The sequence below is a fragment of the Lissotriton helveticus genome, chromosome 5_1 (genome assembly GCF_964261635.1).
Source record: "Lissotriton helveticus chromosome 5_1, aLisHel1.1, whole genome shotgun sequence".
NCBI classification, from domain to species: domain Eukaryota; kingdom Metazoa; phylum Chordata; class Amphibia; order Caudata; family Salamandridae; genus Lissotriton; species Lissotriton helveticus.
The window spans coordinates 842,890,982-842,916,524 of record NC_136065.1 but is presented as its reverse complement, the minus strand read 5'-3'; the positions used below and the strand labels follow the sequence as shown (position 1 = coordinate 842,916,524).

General features: G+C 43.0%; 1 long non-coding RNA gene across 1 annotated transcript in view; it reads left to right on the top strand.

The window, feature by feature from the left end:
- The window catches only part of LOC144753408 (uncharacterized), a 102,748-nt gene extending 77,464 nt beyond the window's left edge, over window positions 1-25,284 (top strand). The window contains exon 2 of the long non-coding RNA XR_013594344.1: window positions 22,846-25,284. This is a non-coding gene — a long non-coding RNA (uncharacterized LOC144753408). The remainder of the gene's footprint in view (window positions 1-22,845) is intronic.
- The last annotated feature ends 259 nt before the right edge of the window (window positions 25,285-25,543 follow it).

Here is a 25,543-nt window from a genome sequence, read left to right as displayed (position 1 = left end):
GATGGACGGAGCATCTGAATCAATCAAACACTCACACCCAGTCAAAAGATCTGTGTTTGATCCATCACCGTTCTTTAGCCCACTCTGCCACCCCAGTTCAGACATGGCTATATGCAAATCAGTCTGACCCTGTGCCTCATGGGAACAGTCCAGCCCGAACTGCCAAGCCATGCCTTCCCTGGACCGGAAACAAGCTTCCGAGGACCGGTTTCTGGCATTCCAGCCATCTTCAGCCCAGCTTGCTTGAATCCAGTGGCAAAGTGAGCATGGGACTCACGTCTGAGCATACCCTGCCACACTTATGGCGGCCAAAGCGGTACAAAAGGGGGTGGTGATGGACGGAGCATCTGAATCAATCAAACACTCACACCCAGTCAAAATTCAGCACGCAAATTTATAAGGCGCTTTCCTGCCCTCTTTCCCCTACATCTAAATGTTGGAGCCCAGTTAACCAGGGCTCCAAGAGTTCAGTCAAAAAATGACAGATTTCCAAGACTGGCAAAAAACACGCTCTAGATTATATTGCAAATGCGACCCTAACTCATTCCGCTGTCTCCACTTCCTTGGATATCTGGCACTGCTGTGGCAGCAGATAAACGCGGCAAGTTCTATTATTATTTCCTTTGCCCAGCACTCCAGGGCCTAAGACCTGCACTCATTATAAAACAGAGCAATGAACTTCCTGGCTTGGAAGTAGCCCATTTGGAAAGGAAGGCGGAGTGACACTTTTGTTTTAATGGCTGTGTATCATTCGTGCCGTTTGAAAGCTTACCATCTCTCCGCTCTCAGCCCTGAGGTGCGACGCAGAAGAACTCCTCCAGTGGTGGGTGGGTTTGCCAGTATTCAGTGCTCGACTCTCCCAACAGAGCTGGTCTTCGGGGCCCTGTGCTGCCCTGAATGACAAGAGCCGCCCCTGGGCCTCAGCCTCACCCATACGCAGTACATGAGACACCTCTCACAGCCCGACTCCCTTGTGAATTACAGGCCCAAAAAGTGGGCTGCCAGTCTGCAGCAAGGGCCGGCCGCATCACCTAATTGTACATATCGGCGCACAAGCCTAGAGTACACCTACCACCACCCCCCTTCATAGCTCAGACGTGCAACTGCTCCTACTCAACTGTACAAGCCGGGTAACGTAAGAATAAAAGATGTCAGTCACCTGCAAAGTCAATAAACGTAACTTACCTTACCTTCCGCTTCCCGCCTTCAAGTTAGCTCCGACTCCAGACGTCCTGTTGTTGAATTCGTTGTCACGCAGGAAGCCAGGCAGCCTCCCTCCCCTCCACCACAGCACAGCGCTGTGATTGGTTCGGCCGGCTGCCACAACACCACGTCATTTCTCTGTATGCTGCAGCATACAGAGAACAGTGAGAGTGGGAGGGGTTACTCGAGGGCATGGGGGAGCGGCTTGCCCGTTGTTATTAATACAGTTAATACTGTCTGTTTGGACAGCCTCTCAGGCTGCCCAAACAGACAGTATTACCAACCGTGGGGAAAGCCACTCCCCCCTGCCCTCGAGTAACCCCTCCCATTCCCTCAAGCAGGAACTTCTGCTTTCTCGCCGTGCGAGAAGGCAGAAACAAATGGTAGTTCTCTACTATTTGTTTCTGCCTTCTCGCACGGCGAGAAAGCAGTGGGGCGGCGCCCAAACTCCCCCATGGAGGATCCGCCACTGGTTATAAGTCCTAGCTCTGCTCAGTATAAAAATAATTAAGTGAGCAGCTTAGGGTCCGGGGTGCTGCCTGCTACTACTGACACAGTTCAGCTTTAGTTACTTGCACCAGTCGTTATTCCAAAATAAAAGACTTGGCAGGCAGCTCAGATATGCGGATGGTGATCTGCGACTCTTTCATGCTAAGTCAGTGTAGGTAATAAGGAGTTGCACTTACATCTGTGAGGCGAGCATCACCGCAGCAACAGGTGAGCCCCGGGCCAATGCCGGTTGGCCCCTTACAACTGGAGAGTGACACATGACTCTCAGCAGCAGCCCGGCTCGCGGCGGTGTAGGTGAGGTCGGGTCTTAGTCAGTCGGTCTGCGGAATGATTACTGCAGCAGCCAAATGTCAGCGTCAAGCACCTCCCTATGCTACAGGTTGATAGGCAGCAGGCTCTTGATGGTAAGTTTGAGTCAGACTGTGCCAACACTGATGGGGGTTGGTTGAGCCTCAGAGGGTACGGCCCACCAGCAGGATCCATTATACCGTCCCTGCGGTGGTGCAAGTGACGTGCTCACTCAACTGCACTGTCAATTGAAATCCCACACACACTGCAATTACTAAATTTGAAATGACGCCCTATTAAAGTGAGTCTGATAACTGAGGGAGACACTGTGTCCATAGCCATTGGGCACTGAAAGTGACTCCTTTCCTGACTCCACAGTTCTGCCCGCCACGTTTCAGGTGTTGTTACATTGTAGCACAGTAAAAGTGAGCAGATTAACCAGCCCCCCAAGCCTGCCAGGAGCAGCTCACACTGTACGCTGTAACCACAGCTGTCATTTGGTGCATTATTGGCACTCCGGCTTGACAGCTGAGAAGTGCTGTAATGCATGATTTTTGCATTTCTGTGCGGTGATGCGGACTACCACACTGAAAAGCGTTAGTCTAAAGTTTGATGCATGGTACTTGGCAAGGCAGTGGCCTTCTGGAAAATGCTACTGTGGTTGGGGGCACTTGTTGGTTTATACAAGATGATGTTGGTGTGTCGTCAGATGCACATAGTGATTTTACTGAATCAGGTCCTTGGGTGCACCAATTTATGTTGAGTTTTTTTATTGTAGTGCGGAAGGGTGGGTCTAGCAACTTTGTTCTGGTGGTTGCGGTTCCTGGGCTTTATGTTGTGATGCACAGCGGATTTTTTGCACAAAATGTTTCATCAAGTGTGACTGCATATTTTGGTTCTTGTTCATGGGGCGACTAGGTCATGACAGTGTTTGAAGTGTAGTGCAAAGGGCCTTCAGAAGAGTTGCTTGGTTTATTCATAAGTGCTACTTGTTGCAGAGATGGTAATAATCAGATAAACACTGCCTCCTAAATCCCTTACTCTACTGTTGAAATTCCTGTAGGTTGATTCAGTTCCTTTCATTCAAACCCTACAACAAAGTCGTGAGCAAACATTCCTTTATTAAATGTACTCACCTCAAAATCAGGATGATCATTAATAACCTTGATGGACAAGCAATAGTACAAAAGAGGATGCATTAAAGGAACAACTTTAAACTACACTTAATGCACAAAAGGATGAGATCATAGGCCCCCGGTTATAAGGACTTATGAGGCTTGTGCCCCACCTATAATTTGTGCCCATGGGTTGGGCCATGGGTTGGGCCAGGCCTTTTCACACTGGTTTCTGGATGAACTCATGTCAGGGTCATATATTTCGGATGCCTCCTTTCAGAAACATTTGGGGCAGCATTTATGATAAGTGTTGCATCGCTGGTTAAAAACTGCGATGAAACACTATTTAGTGCGTCCTCCTTGCGACATCATGGATGCGCCGTATTTACAGTATGGCACTCCATGTTGTAAGGTTTCGAAAGATACATCAGGAATTCGGACGTATCTGTTGGCGCAGTAATGAGGCATTGATCAAGTGTGTCTTAAAACAGACGCGACTCCAGCAATGTGTCATTACACATGGGCGAGTCTCATGTAAAATAGCCTGCATCAGTCCTTCCGCCTACTGTGAAGGATTTTATACAGTGAACTCGTAGAAGAGGTGGAGTCAAATCTTATAGATTTCACTAAGCCACTTCTACGAGCCTTTTTTACGGGGCAACCCCCACCATGCATACATTATACCTGACGCAGGTATAATGTAGCGCATGGTTTTACAAAGTGATGCATCTGCCTAGATGCATCATTTTGTAAATATGGCACAGTGTGGCACATTGTTTACTCTGCCACAGCTTCATAAAAAAAATGTGACGCAACTTCATAAATAAGTCTCTTGCTGTGAAAGAATGAAGGGCTTGTGGTGGGTGTGTCAGAGACATATAAGGATGCAATTTATATCCATCTCACATTGTCTATATCTTTGGCATTCTGACATTGTAATATTCGAGGGAGAACATTTACTTAACTTTTTGAAAACTGACCATTTTAAGTATATCAGGCAAGTGTAACTCTTGTTTTAATATATTACTTTGAGCCATTCAAAGATCATCTTTTCAATAAGTGGAAAATATGCAGGTGATCCTCATTAGGAAAATAAATGTTCTTTTCACATTTCCCTCTAGGATAAAATCTAAATTAGTTTGTATAGTGCTCACATAGTCAGGAGGCCTCTTCGGGATACTAATCAAAACATTACATGAACATACACCACTTAGACTCCAGCATGTGCTTTAAATATGAATATATGCACTGTAAATGGAATATTTACATGCATATATATAATATATATTGCTAATGTTTTACCTCATCCATTACTGTAATAGTGAGCGCAATAAGGCTGTGACAGTCACTTAATATCAAGTGACATCGATACACATTACCGGTGTTAATAGTTCTTTCTCCAATTTTGAATAGGACTTGAGCCCTACTTTCTGGGTTCAGGAGATGGCAAGTTTGGGCGTCCAGCACTGATTGGTTGGTGCTATCCAAAATTGATATATAAGTTGGTCATTTATTGTTCTTGAGTTAGTGTGAGTTCTTTCATTCCAGGGTATTTTTCATGGACCATCATACTTGTGAGAAGAGACACCTTGCATCATCATAGAACTGCTATAATAAACTGGCTCCCTCTAATAATATGGTGAACCTGGCTTCCAAGGATGCGTTAGTGTTTTGTGTGTCCAGTCAAGAGCTGAAATATCTCTTGTGTTCAGTATTATTTTGTTTGCACATACTACTACAGACTCTTCTTTCCAAGAAATCTCTCAGAATTATGAACAGGGTCCCTATGTAAATCTGCAGCCAGGATGGACAAAAAATATTTTAGGGTGTAGTAAGTTATGTGGCAAGGAATGCAAATGAATTGGAATGTGATTAAAGGCCAATCATGCAACACATTCTAAGACCAGGGCCATCACAAGGAGAGGGCAGTTGGTGATCCTTGTCCCATGCCCGTGCATTTGGTTCCCTTTTTACTTCCACCTCGGAAAGTAAAACAGATTATTTAAAACATATACAATGTTGCCATTAGCAGAATTTTTTTTCGCATATTCGCTATTCCACCAATGAAAGGTGACTCTGATGCAAGAGTACACCAATCAGTAGCTAAAAGGGGGGCGACAGCGTTACAAAGTGACAGTGTATGAAATCGTGTTATCAGTTGAAAGGGGTGGAAGCCCCACTCAAATAATAAACACAAATATTTTCAGGGTGAACCACAAAACTCATTATATAAACCCGTACTTAACCCTCTGATAGCTTGGCACAAAGCTGCTAAGCTTAACTTAGATGCAAAAGTATTTATGCAGCACTGAAACAGAAACAAAGTGAAAACATGGCACAAGACAAAGCCAATTTAGAGAAATAGAGTAAATATTAATGAATAAAATGATACCAGAACCACAAATATTCAATCAGTACAACTGGAGATATTCAATTTCAATTCCACTTTGCAACGCTACACTCTATGCTATTACACTCTATGCTACTCCATTGTACACCACTTTAATACACACCACTTCACTGTCCGCTACTCCACAGTATGCCATTCCACTCTATACCACTCCACTCTACACCACTCCACTCTACGCTATTCCACTGTACGCAGCTCAACTCTACAACACTCCACCCTACGCCACTCCAGAGTATGCTATTACATGGTACGCCACAACAGTCTACCCTATTACACTCTACCTTGCCCCACTGTACCACACACCACCTTACAGCATTCCACCCTACAACACTCCACTTTACGCCAATATACTGTATGACACTCCACTCTTCACAACTCCAGTCTATTCTGTTCCACCGTACACCACTACACTTTATCTCACTCCATTGTATGCCACTCTACTGTACAGTACTCCACTGTATACTATTGCACTCTACTCTCCGCCTCTCTACTCCACGCTACTCCACTCTACTCCACCCTAATGTACGGTATTCCACTGTTTGTCACTCAAATACACACCACTCCATTCTATGCTATTCCAATGTATGCCACTACACTGTATTTCACTCGACTCTACACCACTCCGCTCTACAACTCTCAACTGTATGACACTCCACTCTAATCAACTTCACTGCACTCCACTCCACTCTATGCTATTCCACTTTACGCCACTACACTCTAACACACTCCACTCTGTGCCACTGCACTGTACAGCACTCCACTGCATGCTATTCCAGTGAATGCCGCGCAACTGTGCAACACTCCAGTCTATGTCACTTAACTGTCTGATAATATACTGTACGCAGTATACTCAACACCATTCCAATGTACGCAACCCCACTCTATGACATGACAGGATCTGGACAACACCTGAGCTGCTGGACTATGGAGCGGCTCTAGTAGAGATAAAAGACCTAGATGTTTCTAACTGCATTACATGGTTCAAACACATTAGAACATGGCTAGAGAGGGTTGGTTTAGCACATTTTTGGAGTAATCCATCCATATTGACCATGTGTTCAAAGAAGACCTTAAAAGTATCCTTCTGGGCTTACATGGATAACAATAGAACTAATGACACAACAAATGGATCCTTGACTAATGAATTTCTTTTATTTAAAGTAAACCCTAGCTTTGAATCATTCCTAAACAAAGTAAATCCACCGTTGGCGAAAACATTGTACTTAAAGTATAGATACGGAGTATTAATGTTGAAACCATGCATAGCAAGGTGAACTAATGATAGCGATGATAAATGCATGATGTGCACAGGGAAGGCTAGGGAAGATACTCTGTTTCTCTGCCCAGCTTATATGACTCCAAGGAAAAGATGGATCAAACCCCTTTGTATAAACATAGGTATGCGAACATGAAGCAGAAAGAATTTTAAAAAGAGATTCACGCCAGGTCATTGTCTTTGGTATTAGCAGGTTCTTGTTAGCAGTGAATTTTATTAGAAAAAAAGTTGGTGAAAAATTCTAGGATTTTATTGAGAACTGTTATTGCCTTGTAGTAATAAGCTTTTAATTTGTTAAGATCAGATCGTAATTTTAAGAAATATGAGTTTACTGTGCCTTTTTATATTATTTATGGATGGCTTTTATATTACGATTGACTGTTCCCTCTTATGAATCCTAATGGCTGTATTATATCCATTTATGATAGTGGAATGATGTAATGTTCCTTCGTATGACCCGTGTTATTTTATGTAACTTTTATGATACAGTGTATCGAAATAAAGATGAATGAATGAATGTATGACATTCACCTCTACGCAATTCCGCTCCATGTCACTTCATTCTCAACTGTACGGCACTCTAATACCTGCCATTCCGCTGTATACAACACCATTGAACGCCAGAACACTACTATACCCCACTCCACTATATGGTACTCCATTCCACTTTATGACTCTCCAGTCTATGCCACTGCACTGTACACCAGTCCACTTTATGCCACTCAACTATATAACAATTCACTTTACACTCTTACACTGTACATCACTCCATTCTATGCCACTCCAGTGTACACCATTCCACTGTGTGCCAATCCATTCTACCTTACTGCACTCTACCCTATTCCACTGTACAGTACTCATTTCTATGTCACTATACTGTATGCTATTCTACTCTGTGCCACTACACTCTACATCACTACACTGTACGCGAGTAACGCTCAAATCTACAACACTCCACTCTATCTAGTGCTCTCTACAACAATCTACTAGATGTCACTACATTTTATGCCACTCCACCGCTATTCCACTGTCCACTACTACACTGTACCTCACTCCACTCTATGCCTCTCTACTGTATGCTACCTCACTGTCCTCCACCCCACTCTATACTATTCAATTCTACGCCATCCACAGTACACCACTCCAGTGTACACTATTCCAATGTATGCCACTCCAATATACACCACTTCAAACTACGCCACTTCACTCTATGGTATTCCACTGTACTCCACTGCACTGTGCCTCAGTCCATTTTATGCCGGTCCGCTCGATGACACTCCACTGTATGACACTCCACTTTACTCTATTACACTCTCACCACTCCACTCTACGCTATTGTACTTTATGCCACTACACTGTACCTCACTCCACTGTATGTCGCTCCACTCTATGCCACTGCACTATACTCTACTCCACTGTATACTATTACACTTGAACACAATACACTCAATGCCACTTCACTCTTTGCTGCTCCACTGTATGCTATTTTCCTTTACACCCCCCCACTCTACTCCACTCCACAACACTCCACTCTATGCTATTACACTCTACGTAACTCCACTATACACAGCTCCAATCTATCCCACTCCACCATACTTCACTCCACTCTATGCCACTCCACTGGATGCCATTCCACTGTGTGTAACTACACTCTGTGCCACTCAACTCTACCCTATTTGACTCTATGTCACTCCACTCTACCCCACTCTACTGTGCGCCTCAACACTGTACACTATTCCACTGTATGCTACCCCTCTATATCCCACTCCACACTATGTCACTCCACTCTACGCCACTTCACTCTATGCCACTCTACTGTACACTATTTCAATCTATGCCACTCCATTTTATAGCACTCCAGTGTACGCCACTTTCCTGTTCGCCACTCCACTCTACACTGCTCCACAGTATGCTATTTCAGTGCATGCTACTACAGTGTATGCTATTCCAATATATGCTATTCCATGCCCCTCCCCTCCCCTCTACTCCACTCCACTATACGCTAATCCACTGTATGCCACTCCACCCTACCACACTCTGTTCTATACCACTCCACTCTATGCCAGTCCCCTCCTCTGTGTGCCACTCCGCTTTAGGCTATTCCAGTTTGTGCCAGTCCACTCTACTCCACCCCACTCCACTCTATGTCCCTCCACTCTACAGCACTTCACTGCACACTGTTTCGATGTACCCCACTACACTCTACTCCACTCCACTGTCTGCTACTCCATTCCATGCCATTCCACTCTTTCTAACTCCCGTCCACCCACTCCACTATGCTCCTATCAACAACACTATACTCCCCTCAACAACAGTCTACGCTCCTCCAATCTACTATTCTATATTCCATTATATAGCACTACACTGTGCAAAAATGTACTACTCTCAGTGCCAATGTTCAACACTCTACTTTACTCTTTAGCACTTTACGACACTCTACTCACTCTATGACACACTACACATCTCCTCGTACACCACTCCCCCCCAGTTAATATGCGGTATTGTATCAGAAACAACAGCACTATATTCCACTGTACTTTACTACTGCTCTCTATGGCACCCCTACTGCCCTCTACGGCACTCCACTGTACGATACTCTATGCCACTCAAATGTACGTCAGTCTATTCAACTCCACTCTACCATACTGTATAATACTTTACTCTACTCCACACCACTCACACTGTACAACATTGTAATCCACTCTATGACACTGGACTCTACTCTACAACACCTTCCAACACTCTACTATACAGCAATCCAATTAATTGTACCACACACCACACCACTCTACAACATTTTACTCCATAGTATACTATGCCACTTAAATCTACTTAATTCCACGCCACTGTACTCTAGAACACTCTACTACACTCTGTGCTACACCACTCCACTGGACTGCACTGGACTACACTACACTCTACTCCACTGCACAACACTTTACCTCACTCAATAGCACTGTACAACACTCCACTCTACACTTCCCCACTGTACCACACTATTGTGCGTTTTATGCCCCTATACTACACTGTACAACACTTTACTCTACTCTATGACACTTTGGAACACTGTACAACACACCACTCCACTGTACAAGACGCCACTCCAATTTGTAACAATTTACTCAACTCTGCACTACACCTGTCCACTCTAGTGTGCTCCACGCCACTGTACTATACAACATGCTACTATACTATATAACAATTTACTCCACTGTTGCTACTCTACTCTACTCTACTCTACTCTACTCTACTCTACTCTACTCTACTCTACTCTACTCTACTCTACACCTCCCCACTCTACACCACTGCACTCTACCTCACTCTAATGTTTAACACTCCATGCCACTCCACTGTACACTAATCCACTGTACGCCATTTCACTATACCACATTCCACTCTACTCCACTCTATTCCACCCTACGACACTATACTCCACGACAAATGCAAAATCAACAGTTGATGGACAGAATGCAGAACAATGTCATACATTGACCCTAGTACAGAGATCTGGGCCTAAATCCATCGTTTTTTTGCTCACCAGACCTCCCCAGCTCAGACATGGCCATATGCAAATCAGCCCTGACCCTGTGCCTCATGGGAATAGCCCAGCCCCAACCGCCAAGCCATGTCTTCCCTGGACCGGAATCAAGCATCCTAGGTCCGGTTTCTGGCTATCAGCCGTCATCAGCCAGGATAGCTTGACTCCAGTGGTGTGGAGAGGACGGGACTCACGTCTGAGCATATCCGTCCCACTCGGGTTGACGAATGCAAAAACAACAGTTGATGGACAGAATGCAGAACAATGTCATACATTCACCCCAGTACAGAGATCTGGGCCTAAATCCATTGTTCTTTTTCTCACCACACCACCCCAGTTCAGACATGGCCAAATGCAAATCAGCCTTGACCCTGTGCCTCATGGAAACAGTCCAGCCCGAAACGCCAAGCCATGTCTTCCCTGGACCGGAATCAAGCATCCTAGGACTGGTTTCTGGCTATCAGCCGTCATTAGCCAGTATAGCTTGACTCCAGGGACGTGGAGAGCACGGGACTCACGTCTGAGCATACCCGTCCCACTCGGGTGACAAATGCAAAAACAACAGTTGATGGACAGAATGCAGAACAATGTCATACATTCACCCCAGTACAGAGATCTGGGTCTAAATCCATTGTTTTTTTGCTCACCACACCACCCAAGTTCAGACATGGCCATATGCAAATCAGTCTTGATCCTGTGGCTCATGGGAACAGTCCAGCCCGAACTGCCAAGCCATGTCTTCCCTGGACCGGAATCAAGCATCCTAGGACCGGTTTCTGGCTATCAGCCGTCATCAGCCAGGATAGCTTGACTCCAGTGCTGTGGAGAGCACGGGACACACTATACTCAACGACAGCACACGTTACATCACTCTCCCCCACTCTGGATCTCTGGAGTACCACATGCCACTTAATGACACTCCACTCGACGATAGTAAACTCTACAATTGCAATTAAAAAAAAAAAAGTTGAAATGTAATAAAAAAAACAAAGGTTAAACCTTTATTTTAGATAAGAAAACCATCTAGACAACAAATCAAACTTACAATACACAAACATTAGAAATTCTTAAGTTATAGTTATATCTTAAATGTATAATTCACACACCACCTTTACATTAATATAGCTTTATTTATTCTTTATCTACAAACAGAAATTAAAGTACATATCAATTTAGATTTAGAAACTTATACTTATACCTTTCATTTATAATTACAGAACACCTTCAAATTATTATGACTTGCGCACCTCCATTCCATGCCAAGTATATTCAACTCGGTTTGTGAATTTTAAGTTTGATTTATATGGAAAGAATAACGTTTTTCTAACTATACTTCACTATAACAAAGGTTTAACCTTTTTTTTTAATGAATATATATATATATATATACTAGCAGCCCGTCCCGACGTTCTCCGGGTAGGAAAAAGAATGTGTGTAATGTGTGTATTTGGCAAGGGCAATTTATTTTAAAATCTCGCGGTAGACAACATTTTTTGTTTCATTAGAATAGGGACGGAGAAGGGCCAGCTGCAGCCCTGGCTGATGTTAGCAGGCGTGTGTAATTGGTGTAGTGATCCGCCGCCTGAGCCCGGCTACAGCCCTGGTTGATGTTAGCAGGCGCGTGTAATGTCGTTGAATGAGAGAGTTATCAGCCGCGGATAAATCCGTTTAATGAGAAAGTTCAGTGCCAGCGAGTAGGAGAGGCTGCAGTAATTGTCCACGCAGACACGCTCATTTGCGTGTTCCCCTGCTTGAGGCCCAGATGCAGGCCTGTTTGATGTTAGCAGGCGCGTGTTCCCCCGCTTGAGGCCCAGCTGCAGCGCTGGTTGATGTTATCAGGCGTGTGTAATTAGTGTACTGATCCGCCGCCTGAGCCCGGCTAGAGCCCTGGTTAATGGTAGCAGGAGTGCCTAATTTCGTTGAATGAGAGAGTTCAGTAACAGCGCGCAGGAGAGGCTGCAGTAATGTTACTTACCAGGCCTCCAGCTGTACGCGTTTGTCATGCCCCCTGCACACGGCCACAGCAGACGATCTTCTGATTAATGTACGACCCACATGGCATGAAGGGCGGAACGTAGCACACGCCCCCAGCGTTTCTCACGCCCCCAGCGTGCCCCTTGATGCAGCGCAATTGAGTTCACATGGCATGAAGGCCGGACACACGCCCCCAGCGTTTCTCACGCCCCCAGTGTGCCCCTTGATGTTGCGCAGCAACGTAATTGGCGCTTGTATGTACGACTCACATGGCATGAAGGGTGGACTCACGCCCCCAGCGTTTGTCACGCCCCCAGCATTTGTCACGCCCCCAGCACACGCCCACAGCCCACAATGTGATGGCCGTACCACACGCCCCCAGCGTTAGTCACGCCCCCAGCCCACGCCCACAGCACAACGCAGACACGCCCACAAGGGACTACTTTGCTGGCACGGTTCTTTTACCTTTTAAATGTATATGGTGTCCTATGGTACAATTGTATGTATTGCACTGTATGATTGTGATGAACACCACTGTTTCTTGAAAAGTTAATAAAAACAATTTAAAAAAAAAGAAATGTATATGGTGGCCGTCTGCATAGCCTATGTCCTTCTGCTGCAACTGCCCTTTCCAAACCTGTATTGGGTGTTATGATTGGTGCTGTGGTTACTGAGATTACCCGCCTCACAGGTTTGGGCTCTCTCTTTATAATATTAGTATGGATATATATATATATATATATATATATAAATAAATAAATATATATATATATATATATATATATATATATATATATATATATATATATATATATATATATATATATATATATCATCATCATCATCTTTATCTTTATTTCGACAGAAGAAATGTCATAAAAGAATAAACAATAAAATACATCATAAACATTACAGTTGTCAAAAAAAGCACGAAGGTGCCAATAGCATTAAAATCCTTCTAAATAAAAACATTATTGAAAAACAAATCAGAGGCCAATCCCCCAGAAAAGCCTCAGGTCATCACAACCCCCAGAACACCTAGACAGATTACATAGTTGCATTGCATCTCATTTTTCCAGATATTTTCTTCTGGTGTTCCACATGGCAGCCAGGAATTTCGTGACCGCAAAAACAATTATTAGTGACAAGTCAGTTTTTAATATTAGATAGGAGTGAACACACTGCCTAATGCCCAGGTTTTTGCAGATGGGGACAATCCACTTCTTCCTAGAAATCTTATAGGAAGGGCAAAAGAAAACCGTGTGTAACTCAGACTCTACTTCAGCACTACACGCAGGACAGTTTCTGGGGGCATTAGGATGCCAGCATGAGGTCAAAGCTCTTATCGGTAGGGAGTCATATCTCCATTGGAGGTAAAGCTTCCTATGACCATTGGGGCTGATGATATCAAAAGCAGACTCGAGTTTGTAATGATCCTTTAGACCCAGGAATGATCTCGTCATTGTCCCAATTTGAGCATTGGTTAGACAGGCGAACATATTTTTGTCATGATACAGACCAACCAATTCTCGTCGGGATAAACCTCTGCACGCTTCTTCAGGGTTAGTCCATAATAAAGGGCAACCTAGCCTGTCAAACTCCTGCCTAATATATTTCAGCCAAGGGAAGTTCCAAACATTTGGGGCTTTTAAGAGTTCTGTAAGCTCGCGCCTGTAACTGGCAAGTTCAGGGGTTACCCAGAGACGTCTCCAGAAAGTAAGAGGTTTAAGTCCTAATTCTTCCTTGAGTGGTCTGAGTCCCAAGTCCAGCCTAAGGGGAAGTAGGGGCGTACTAGCAGGCAGGGATACCAGCTGCCTAAGAAACCTATTTTCTATAGTGGTGATTTCAGGGCGGCAACTGTTACCCCATAATTCACCACCGTAGATCGCCGCTCCCCGTGCCTGCATTTTATAGATTTCAAGGGGAGAAGAGATAGGTTTAGAGACAGTTTGATTCAGAAGTTTAAGAATCCCTCCTGCTTTTTGTGAGAGTTTTAATTGGGTTTTAATCTGATGTTGTACCCAAGTCATATCCTCGTTTAGAGTTAGTCCCAGATATTCAAACGTTTGGACTCTCTCCAAACGAACTCCACCTATAGCAGGATTAGGGCGGGATGTTTTTGGTGGGTTAAAAATCATGAATTTCGTTTTGGATGTATTTATTTCTAATCCCCGATCATGGCAGAATGAGACAAAAGCATCCAAGACTCGCTGTATGCCCATTGGTGTCTTTGCCAGCAACAGGGTATCATCTGCAAACATAATCGCAGAGATCCCTTCACCAGCGAGCCCTGGGGCGTCTCTGTTGGTGACCGTGTTCAGGTGGATGATTACTCCATTGACATAGAGGCAAAACAGGGTTGGTGCCAAGACACAACCCTGCCTTACCCCCCTGCCAACGGAGAAGCTAGATGACAAATTGCTGTGTCTCCCACACCTGACCCTTGCGAAATTCTGTGAATGGAGGCGAATTAGAATATTTAAGAGGGGGGTTGGAATGCCTAACTCCCTCAATACACTCCAGAGTTTCCCCCGTGGGACCAAATCAAAGGCCGCACGGAGGTCAACGAAAACAGTATAAAGCGAACCGCCCTGGACTTTGACCGTTTTCCAGAAGAGCATGTTTAATCTAAAAATCTGGTCAGTGGTGGATACATTTCTTCTGAAGCCTGCCTGATAATCACTCAGAATTTCTGAGTCCTCAACCCAATCTAAGAGGCGGTCCAAAATCAGCCTTGAGAAAAGTTTCTGGGATACATCTATTAGGCTGATTGGCCTATAGTTGGCTGGGAGGAGAGGTGACCCCTTCTTAAAGATTGGGACCAGCTCGGCTCCCAGCCAAGTATTTGGGGGTGCCATCCCCCTGAGAACAGCATTAAAAATTTCTTGAATATAGGGGGCCCATATCTCGGGTTCCTGTTTATAAAGGTCCCCCGGGACCTTATCCAGTCCTGGCGCTTTTCCCGCAGGGAGCTTAGCTATGGCCGCACGAACCTCTACTAGGGAGAACCTGAGCTCCAGCGGAGCAGAGACTAGAGTACTTGCTACATCAGGCATGGGAGCATTTGTGCCATGAATATCTTCCTTATACAGTACGGCAAAGTGTTATTCCCATACCTCAGCAGCAATATTAGGTGTTACTGCCTGATCTGGCTCGAGGGAGCCAGTGCTCACAATTTGCCAGAACTTACGTGCATCTTTAACCGCAAGCGCTGTTGTTAGGTTTACCCATTTCTCCATCTCCCATTCATCCTTAGCATGGCGTATAAGGTTCCTGTATACTTGTCTCCTGGCTTTTATAAGGTCCCTGTTGTTATTCTGCTTTAAAACCACTAGCAGGTCACCTTTCGCCTGTCTACATGCCTTATTATACCAGGATGGATTTCTACAGACCCCGCCATTACTTAGTCCTATGGGATTTAAAATTTCTTTGAGGGTGCTTATTAGTACAGTATGTAGTTTTCCCAGTTTTTCATAAAAGGAATTCACAGGATGCTCTCCTATAAGAACAGCAACGTCCTCCAGTACTGGAATTACCTGAGCATATAGTTTGGCTAGACCGTTAGGATTTTTGGCCAACTTATCCCATCTTACCCTGCGTCTGTTACTTGATAGGGTAGACATATTAGGAATATCAGGTTGCGGTGGTGAAATGCCCCTATCAAGGCCTGGAATTTTAAAATCTAAGATTAGTGGGTTGTGGTCACTCTCCCCCCTATGTGTGACCCTGAAGTCTAGGATTCTATTCCAGACGCTGCACTCGACAAAAATATAGTCAAGGCGTGCCCTCCTCCCTGCCTGGTGGAAAGTAAAGGCAGGTGGGTTATCAGACTTTGTACGCCCATTACACGCCCTAATTGAGTGTGTTAAAGTCAGTGAAGTAATTTGTACAGCTAGGGGGGTCCATGCTCTTGCCGGGGGACCCGATACTTGTGGAATTTTCCAGGCATCATCCTCCTCCTGATTTAAGGAATCTAACAGACCGTCAAGTGGTTCAAATTGGGAGTTAAGATCACCTCCCACGACAAACATAACACCCTCAGGAATGTTAGTTAGAAAGGAGGATAATTCTTTGATGGTTCCAGACACAGATGAAGCACTCACAGGTCTTGAGTAGATATTAACCACTGCCAATCTGAAACCATTCGGCCATTCTAAAATTACACACTGGACATCCTCTGTAGCTGTGTCCATGGTTTTGACACTGCAACCCAAATGGGTTGCCACCCAAATTGTTAGCCCCCTAGACGGGCGACCTTTTCCCGCCCATTTAGCAGCAACAGAAAATGAAGCGAATCCCAAACGATATTGTTCCTCCCGTGCCCATGTTTCTTGGAATAAACAGATGTCCTTCGAGTCTATGTATGACCCCCAGTCAGGGCAGGCCAATTCATTACATAGACCCGCTATGTTCTAGGAAAGAATTTTTAGTATATGGGAGTCAGGGGCGGTTTTAAGGGAATGTGTGGGGGATTCTAAGGAAACAGCACTCGACTGGCCACTAGAAAAAAGGACCACAGGTGAATTTTCAGTATCAGCGATATCTACAGCTGTCTCTAGTACAGGTGTAGTAAACACCACCCCATCACTTCCTCCTTTGCATACATCTTGGTGCAGTCAATCCACCTCTTCAAGACAACTATGTCTATTGGGATGCAAATAATTACTCTGCATTGGCGTGTCCTGCCGTATGGGCCTATACCTGGTATATATATATCGGATTGTCACACAGTTTCGTGGGTGAAAGAATCAGCATTAAATGAAGTTGAGTGAAAAAATTGTTTTATGAATGATGAAGCCAGAGTACATATTTTGAATTTTGTGGTCAATGGTTGGCCTGTTTTGAAAGATGTTCCTGATTGTGCAAAAGGATATTGGAACGTCAGGGAGGAGTTAAACATTGTACAAGGTGAACTTTTTCTGGGAGACAGACTTATTCCCCCTTTGTTGATGCGTGAAAAGGTAATTAACCTTGCTCATGAGGGACATTTGGGGCGTAGTCTCACAAAGGCTAGGGAATCGTACTGGTGGCCTGAAGTAGATCGTCAAGTTGAGGGAGTTTTTAAAGATTGCTCATCTGTGCGGGGAATGACAAATCAAGGAAAATAAGAACTACTCACCTTTCCCCTGTGGCAATACCTGAACGTCCTTGGTCCAAGCTAGCAGTGGATTTAGTCGGTCCTTTTGATAATTTGGCTCCTTCTGAAAGATTTGTGGTTGTGTTAGTAGATTATACATCTAAGTGGGTGTCTGCTTCTTGCATGAGTTCTGTCACTTCTAGGAATGTTATTGAGTTTTTGAAGGATGCTTTCGCTTGTGAAGGGATTCCTGACATCCTAATCTCCGATAATGGAGTGCAGTTCACTTCACAGGAATTTACAGATTTTTTATATGATTTATCAATTACTCACCAAAGAACTGCTCTTTATGCTCCCCAGGCAAATGGTTTGGTGGAGAGCATGAATAGACTGATTAGAGCTTCCGCACAAACCTCTTTGGAGTTGAGAGTCCCGCTTAAACCTGTTCTTAGAGAAAAGTTGTGGGCTCATAGAAACACACCCAACAGTGTTACTGGTTGCTCTCCTTTTAAAAGACTGAAGGGTAGGATGGCTGGTTCTAAACTCAATCCTTTATGGTTAAGTGTTAAGGATAGGGGTTGTGTTGTAAACAATTGGAGAGTTAGGAACTACCAAAATAACTACAAGCAGAGGTTTGATACAAAAATGGGAGCAAAGAAAGATGTATGGAAGGTGGGTGATTTTGTTTATATTAAAAAGGCAGTGTGGTCACCCAAAGGAGAATCTAAATATTTTGGGCCTAGACGCATAGTAAAGGTTATGAAGAATGTTGTCATGCTTGCTGGTGGGGATGTTTGGAGCATGTCTCGTTTGGCAAAATGTAGGGAGGGGGGTGGTGATGTGAAGTCAAGATCTAAATGTTCCAATAATTTGCATGAAGCTTCTCATGACATTTCTCATCATCTCCTTCGCAGTTCCAGAGCTAAAATATCTCCACTGTATTTACAAGACTATTATCTTAGATGAGGTTTTTATGTGTTTCTTGTATTTTTAGTATTGTTATCCTATTTAATGAATTTTACATGTTTTTGTTTCTTTTCCTTTTCATCATTTTTATTATTATAAAAAGGGAGATGTGTTGTATCTTTGCCTTTAAATATGGCATTCTTCTCTGGAATGTATGTGACATCAGTAGGAATGTAGAGCCTGTGGCCAGTTGCAGTTGTTTTCTCCTTTGTGCCACAAGCCTCCCCGGTGTTGTGCTAATAAAGATACTTCAATCAATTTATTCAGGATCCACATTTTATTACATTCTTTTGTAATTTAGAAATGTGTGTTGGAAACAGAGATGTTAGAAGGATCAAAACAAATCAAGACACTTTCCTTGGTGATGTAAAAACTGTTAAACATTCGCTAGAACCAGATTACCATGCATAATTGTTGTGTGCTGTATAGTAAACTTTATGTCTGTGCAAATTTATTGGCCATTTCAATGGAAAATATGCTGACTGAAATGACAATGCTCAAACACATGATGATTTAGAAAATCACCCCGCCTCATGTACATTAAAGTTAAGTGGGTTGCAAAAGTTTGTTGTTGTAAAATTTGGATCATGGTTCTAGAAAGTTTGGGAATCACTGGGAGATTATTGCATATGAAGTACGAGATATATTTAAATATTTCAATATCGTATGTACAATGAGTATAGTTTAAAAATAAACTGGTTGCTTTAGAAGGGGTGCACTACTTAATTTGGACCAACAGGCCCTCAACGGTGAATGGAGATTGTTATTAAAATGCAAATAGGCTGGAATGGGCCTCGGTGTGATATGTTAGAATAGATATAGGTAGGGATGTAAATTGATAAGTTATTCTCACCATGTAATGATTTACAATGGAAGCATTATAAAAGTAGTTCTTAAATGTTTTAATAGCAGCACACAACTGTAAACGACATTTGAATACATATGTGGGCACAAGATCACGTGATAGAATGAGGATTGTATTACTGAATATCAAGGCTGAGAATCTCCAGATATAAGAATAGAGTGGACAAAGTATTGAAGACCAAAATATCAAAAGGTAGGTACATACAGAGAAGGCATAGATTTACTATTCCTAACTCCACATCTATGTACCTTGAAGATATATACCATCAAGGTACATAGATGTGGAGTTAGGTAGAGAAAATCAAAACTTACCTTTTGATACTTGGTCCAAGCTAGCAGTGGAATTAGTCGGTCCTTTTGATAATTTGGCTCCTTCTGAAAGATTTGTGGTTGTGTTAGTAGATTATACATCTAAGTGGGTGTCTGCTTCTTGCATGAGTTCTGTCACTTCTAGGAATGTTATTGAGTTTTTGAAGGATGCTTTCACTTGTGAAGGGATTCCTGACATCCAAGTCTCCGATAATGGAGTGCAGTTCACTTCACAGGAATTTACAGATTTTTTAAATGATTTATCAATTACTCACAAAAGAACTGCTCTTTATGCTCCCCAGGCAAATGGTTTGGTGGAGAGCATGAATAGACTGATTAGAGCTTCCGCACAAACCTCTTTGGAGTTGGGAGTCCCGCTTAAACCTGTTCTTAGAGAAAAGTTGTGGCCTCATAGAAACACACCCAACAGTGTTACTGGTTGTTCTCCTTTTAAAAGACTGAAGGGTAGGATGGCTGGTTCTAAACTCAATCCTTTATGGTTAAGTGTTAAGGATAGGGGTTGTGTTGTAAACAATTGGAGAGTTAGGAACTACCAAAATAACTACAAGCGGAGGTTTGATACAAAAATGGGAGCAAAGAAAGATGTATGGAAGGTGGGTGATTTTGTTTATGTTAAAAAGGCAGTGTGGTCACCCAAAGGAGAATCTAAATATTTTGGGCCTAGACGCATAGTAAAGGTTATGAAAAATGTTGTCATGCTTGCTGGTGGGCATGTTTGGAGCATGTCTCGTTTGGCAAAATGTAGGGAGAGGGATGGTGATGTGAAGTCAAGATCTAAATGTTCAAACAATTTGCATGAAGCTTCTCATGACATTTCTCATCATCTCCTTCGCAGTTCCAGAGCTAAAAGATCTCCACTGTATTTACAAGACTATTATCTTAGATGAGGTTTTTATGTGTTTCTTGTATTTTTAGTATAGTTATCCTATTTAATGAATTTTACATGTTTTTGTTTCTTTTTCCTTTTCATAATTTTTATCATTATAAAAAGGGAGATGTGTTGTATCTTTGCCTTTAAATATGGCATTCTCCTCTGGAATGTATGTGACATCAGTAGGAATGTAGAGCCTGTGGCCAGTTGCAGTTGTTTTCTCCTTTGTGTCGCAAGCCTCCCCGGTGTTGTGATAATAAAGATACTTCAATCAATTTATTTAAGATCCACATTTTATTACATTCTTTTGTAATTTAGAAATGTGTGCTGGAAACAGAGATTTTAGAAGGATCAAAACAAATCAAGACACTTTCCTTGGTGATGCAAAAACTGTTAAACATTCGCTAGAACCAGATTACCATGCATAATCATTTGTGTGCTGTACAGTAAACTTTATGTCGGTGCACATTTATTGGCCATTTCAATGAAAAATATGCTGACTCAAATGACAATGCTCAAACACATGATGATTTAGAAAATCACCCCGCCTCATGTACATTAAAGTTAAGTGGGTTGCAAAAGTTTGTTGTTGTAAAATTTGGATCATGGTTCTAGAAAGTTTGGGAATCACTGGGAGATTATTGCATACGAAATACGAGATATATTTAAATATTTCAATATCGTATGTACAATGAGTATAGTTTAAAAATAAACTGGTTGCTTTAGAAGGGGTGCACTACTTAATTTGGACCAACAGGCCCTCAACGGTGAATGGAGATTGTTATTAAAATGCAAATAGGCTGGAATGGGCCTTGGTGTGATATGTTAGAATAGATATAAGTAGGGATGTAAATTGATAAGTTATTCTCACCATGTAATGATTTACAATGGAAGCATTATAAAAGTAGTTCTTAAATGTTTTAATAGCAGCACACAACTGTAAACAGCATTTGAATACATATGTGGGCACAAGATCATGTGATAGAATGCGGATTGTATTACTGAATATCGAGACTAAGAATATCCAGATATAAGAATAGCGTGGACAAAGTATTGAAGACCAAAATATCAAAAGGTAAGTACATATAGAGAAGGCATAGATTTACTATTCCTAACTCCACATCTATGTACCTTGAATATATATATCATCAAGGTATATAGATGTGGAGTTAGGTAGAGAAAATCAAAACTTACCTTTTGATACTTGTTTAGATATTTTGTTGCTTGATATTTGTATATCTCAATTTTCTAGCTTCGATATTTAAGGGATATACACAGAATGGGCCAATAGTTACAAACGCCTAAGGTTACAAGGAGCAAATAGGAAGAATATTATACTTACTGGCATTTCGACAGCTTTGCTTTGCCTGGTGTCAGGACACTCAGACCAAGGAGCCCAAGCCAACCAAGAAAAAGCCTACATTTCTTAATCGCAAATAACCAGTCATTTCCGCTGTCTGAAGTGTATAGTCTGTCTCTACTTACAAAACACAGCTCTTTGTACATACACCACTGGCAGAGGGGCTGTCAGGATCAGCTTTTCAAAACTGAGCTAGCAGAAATCTAAACAATTATGAAGTTACATTGTTACCTTTGGCCATCCGAGAAAAGGACCAACAAGTGCTGCTAAAGTAACTTGTACTTTATATTCAGAAAATGTACGGGGGCCAAGGTGTTGGGAAAGACCATCTAGGCGCGAAAGGCAGGTTGCCTGGGAGTCCATGGAACTCTGCAGCTATGACAAAGATCTCTAAATAGCTCAGCACTATTTTGTTAGGAGGAGGTTTGTTTTGTTGAGGTTCAATTATTTGATGTTCACATAGTGGTTCTGGCGGATAGAGTTCCTGGGCTTCAGTGTAGAATGCAGAACTGAGCAGGCTAGTTCTAGGCAATGCTGCTTGATGTTGAGGTGCAGATGATGTTACTTTCACTGGAAGTTCCTGGTCTACAGATTTATTTGTTGGATACACATAGTCTGGTTGAGGTGGCTGTTTGTTTAGTTGAACAGGGTGAGTCTAACAGATAATTGGTAGGTACCTGTGGCACTCTTTGTTGACCTGCACAATGTGGTTCTGGCATATACTGATTTCTTTCTGGGGTACGGTGTTGTTTGCCGAGAACATTGAGAACCTCTGGTGGATTGTGTTCTTCAAGAGTCCTGGCGCTCTTAGTTGATGGGGGCTACGGTTCAAGGACTGCAGTGTTAAATTTGTGCTACATTTGGTAGATAAATCAGAGTGTATGTTCCACAAGGAATATATTAAAAATACTATAGGGGTATTGGGGCTTCCTTAACTAAATTATTGCTTTCTTGAGGTACATGGTGGATCCTAGCCAACTGTGGTCTTTTGCACTTTTTACTTTTTCTACACAATTGAACTAATTATTCATGTCTAATCATTTTTCTTCTCTTTGATTTACAGATTGTGACCCCTGGGACTCTTGAGATGAATCTCCGAACCACGGCAGCCTGCTGGACCCTCCTGCTACTCGCAGCATTCCTCTGTCACAATGTGGAGAGCAGAGGGGGCCGAGGAGGAGGTGGCCGGGGAGGCCGCGGAGCGGGCCGAGCTTCCCGTGTCCGCGTGCGGGCCCCTAGCCGCTATGGGTCATCAGGCACCTCTCTGAGAGTGGCTGCAGCTGCTGCAGCAGGTGCAGCTGCAGGGGCTGCCGCAGGGGTCGCTGGCAGGAGGATGTTATCACCTGGGGTGAATGACTGGGCTGATAGCTCAGAGAGAGATGCTGAAGGTGGGAACCGAACACTGCAGGGACTGTACAGCTACCGGGCCTGGACTTCCGACTCCTGCACCCTGCCCATCAGTTACCTACTCAGCCCATCTCTTGCCTTCGTCATCCACTGTATGAAACTTGTGGACTTTTAAAGGGATCTTTAGGTCCCCCAGTCTATGCTGCAGGTGTACCTCTCTCCACAAACCCCACCGCTTCCTGCGCGTGAGGCATCTTCTGTAAATGGCTTTCTAAATGTCAATGATTTTGATATTGGCCTCAGACATCTTCAGGTTTGCAAATTTTGAGAATTACAGAAAGCAATTGTTTCTCTAAATGGGTTCATCCTTGGGGTAGGGAAAGTGGGCAGCTTTCTACCTATATTTATATATTCAAAGCCAATTTAATCCAGCACAGGCTGTTAGCTCCTCTTTCCTATGAAAACCACTCCCAGTCCCAAAAAACAGTGTTTGGCACCATCAGCACAGTACAATAAATAAATCAAGGAAAGAGTCGTTGATAAAAAGTCAGCAATGTTGTTTGGTGTATCACCTTTATCCCCTCTGTCACATCTCTGGACATACCTAAAGCCAAATCTGAGATGTAGATGAACAGTGCAGTTGCTACTGTCTTGCTGTCATGTAAAGTGAGAAAAGTTATAATTTTCAGTTAGAAGACAAAACACAACTTTGTGGACGCATTGTGATGATCACTTGATTTACTGTAAATAGAACCTTTCTGAGCTGTTTGTATTGTTCACTCTCTTTGAAGTCGTATTTCCTTTCCATTTGGTCATGGCTGATTCGGGTTAGTCTCTTAGCCAGTGCTTGATGTTTCGGATAAAGACAAACCTAGACAGGGGAATTGAGAAAAATGTACAGTAGTTATTGGTTTCTGCTAAGCCAGCAAAGCTGGGTCAGAGTTGGTTGCATGTCCTGTAAAGGCGGCATTTGTGCCCCTACCGCCCTTTCAGAGGTCTTGGATTGGTAACTATTGGTTGGCGATAGTATTGCTGCAAAAAAACCTCTGTCTACACTCCAAGGCGCTCAATGGGTTAGTGGATTGCAGAGAACGAAGAGGTGGAAGGATGAAACGTAGCAAAGTAGTAGTTTAGCACAGCTGTATCAATATATGAATGATATTTAGGATACGGAGTGAGTTCCAGTGTGGACAATTCAAGAAAATGATGGCACTCAACGTAGACACCACAAGTTTGCCTTGAGCCCAGCATAGAGACCATGTAGAAGTAGAAATAGATCTGGAGATGCTCGTGGAGAAATGGGGAGGCGATAGGCTGTGTACAGCCTTGAAGAGACAATCAGAAATAAAGCCCTGTTGTGTACTCAGTCTCCTTTGTGGCTAAAAGGAAACTTGGAGGAGATGTTGAGCAGTTTGAGTGAGTCATAAAATTCTCACTTCAGGGGGGACAGAGTATTGTGTATGTCCTATGATGTTGTTGAGATAGCAAGAACGTACAACTCTTTGTTGTACATATGGTTTTTGGCCAAGTGCAATATGTCGAGTGATTGATAGTCTGCAGTCTTTACTGTGCAGCTAATGGACTGGGACGGTCACCTTTGATTGTCTAGATGAATCTTAAGGTTCTGGAACAAACGGGCTGGTTAAGATACAAAGGGGCAAGGATATGGTAGGGGAAAACTGTGCAGTGGGTGAAGGAAATTAAACATTTCTGTTTTTTGGTGAGTTTAGCATGAAAGCCAGGAGTGTCATCTGGTGAAGGATCTGTGTCATGTGATCTATTACTGAGGCATGTTGACAAAAAGCAAAGGAATTGAAGTAGATCTGGGTTTCATCTAGAATTCAGTTCAGAGAAACAAGGCTAGGATATAATGTCACCATGGCAGGCAGTGTAGAATAAATAGAAGATAAAGGGACATTGGCCCTATCCTACAATTACATTCAGTTCAGCCATCAGTTACCGAAGGTGTAGTTGTTGTGAAAGGAAGAAGTGTACCAAATTCTCATTGGAACAGATGTAACTCTAGCCAATTTATTTCCATTTTGTGGGTCATCATGTTTGAACTGTTTTGTTTTGATAATATTAACACTTTTAGATGTTATTTGAGCATTAATAAGAAAACCTAAAAAATGAAATAATAAAGTCTTGAAATGACTGCAGGTCTCCCTTGTCTGATCTAAAGTTTTAAAGGGTTGGTAAAGAAATGTTCATAGTAGACTGCCAAAATGTTTTACTGAAAGCTCTGATACAGACGAAATGTGGAGAGCTGCAAATGAGAAGTTATAACACACAGGGCAGAGCTAGAGTTGTAGCACATTATTTACACCATCAGGATGACAGAGTAAAATACCATAATCCATATTTAGATATGTCCGTCGGCCAGCAGACATCTTTTAACATTAGCAGGAACCACT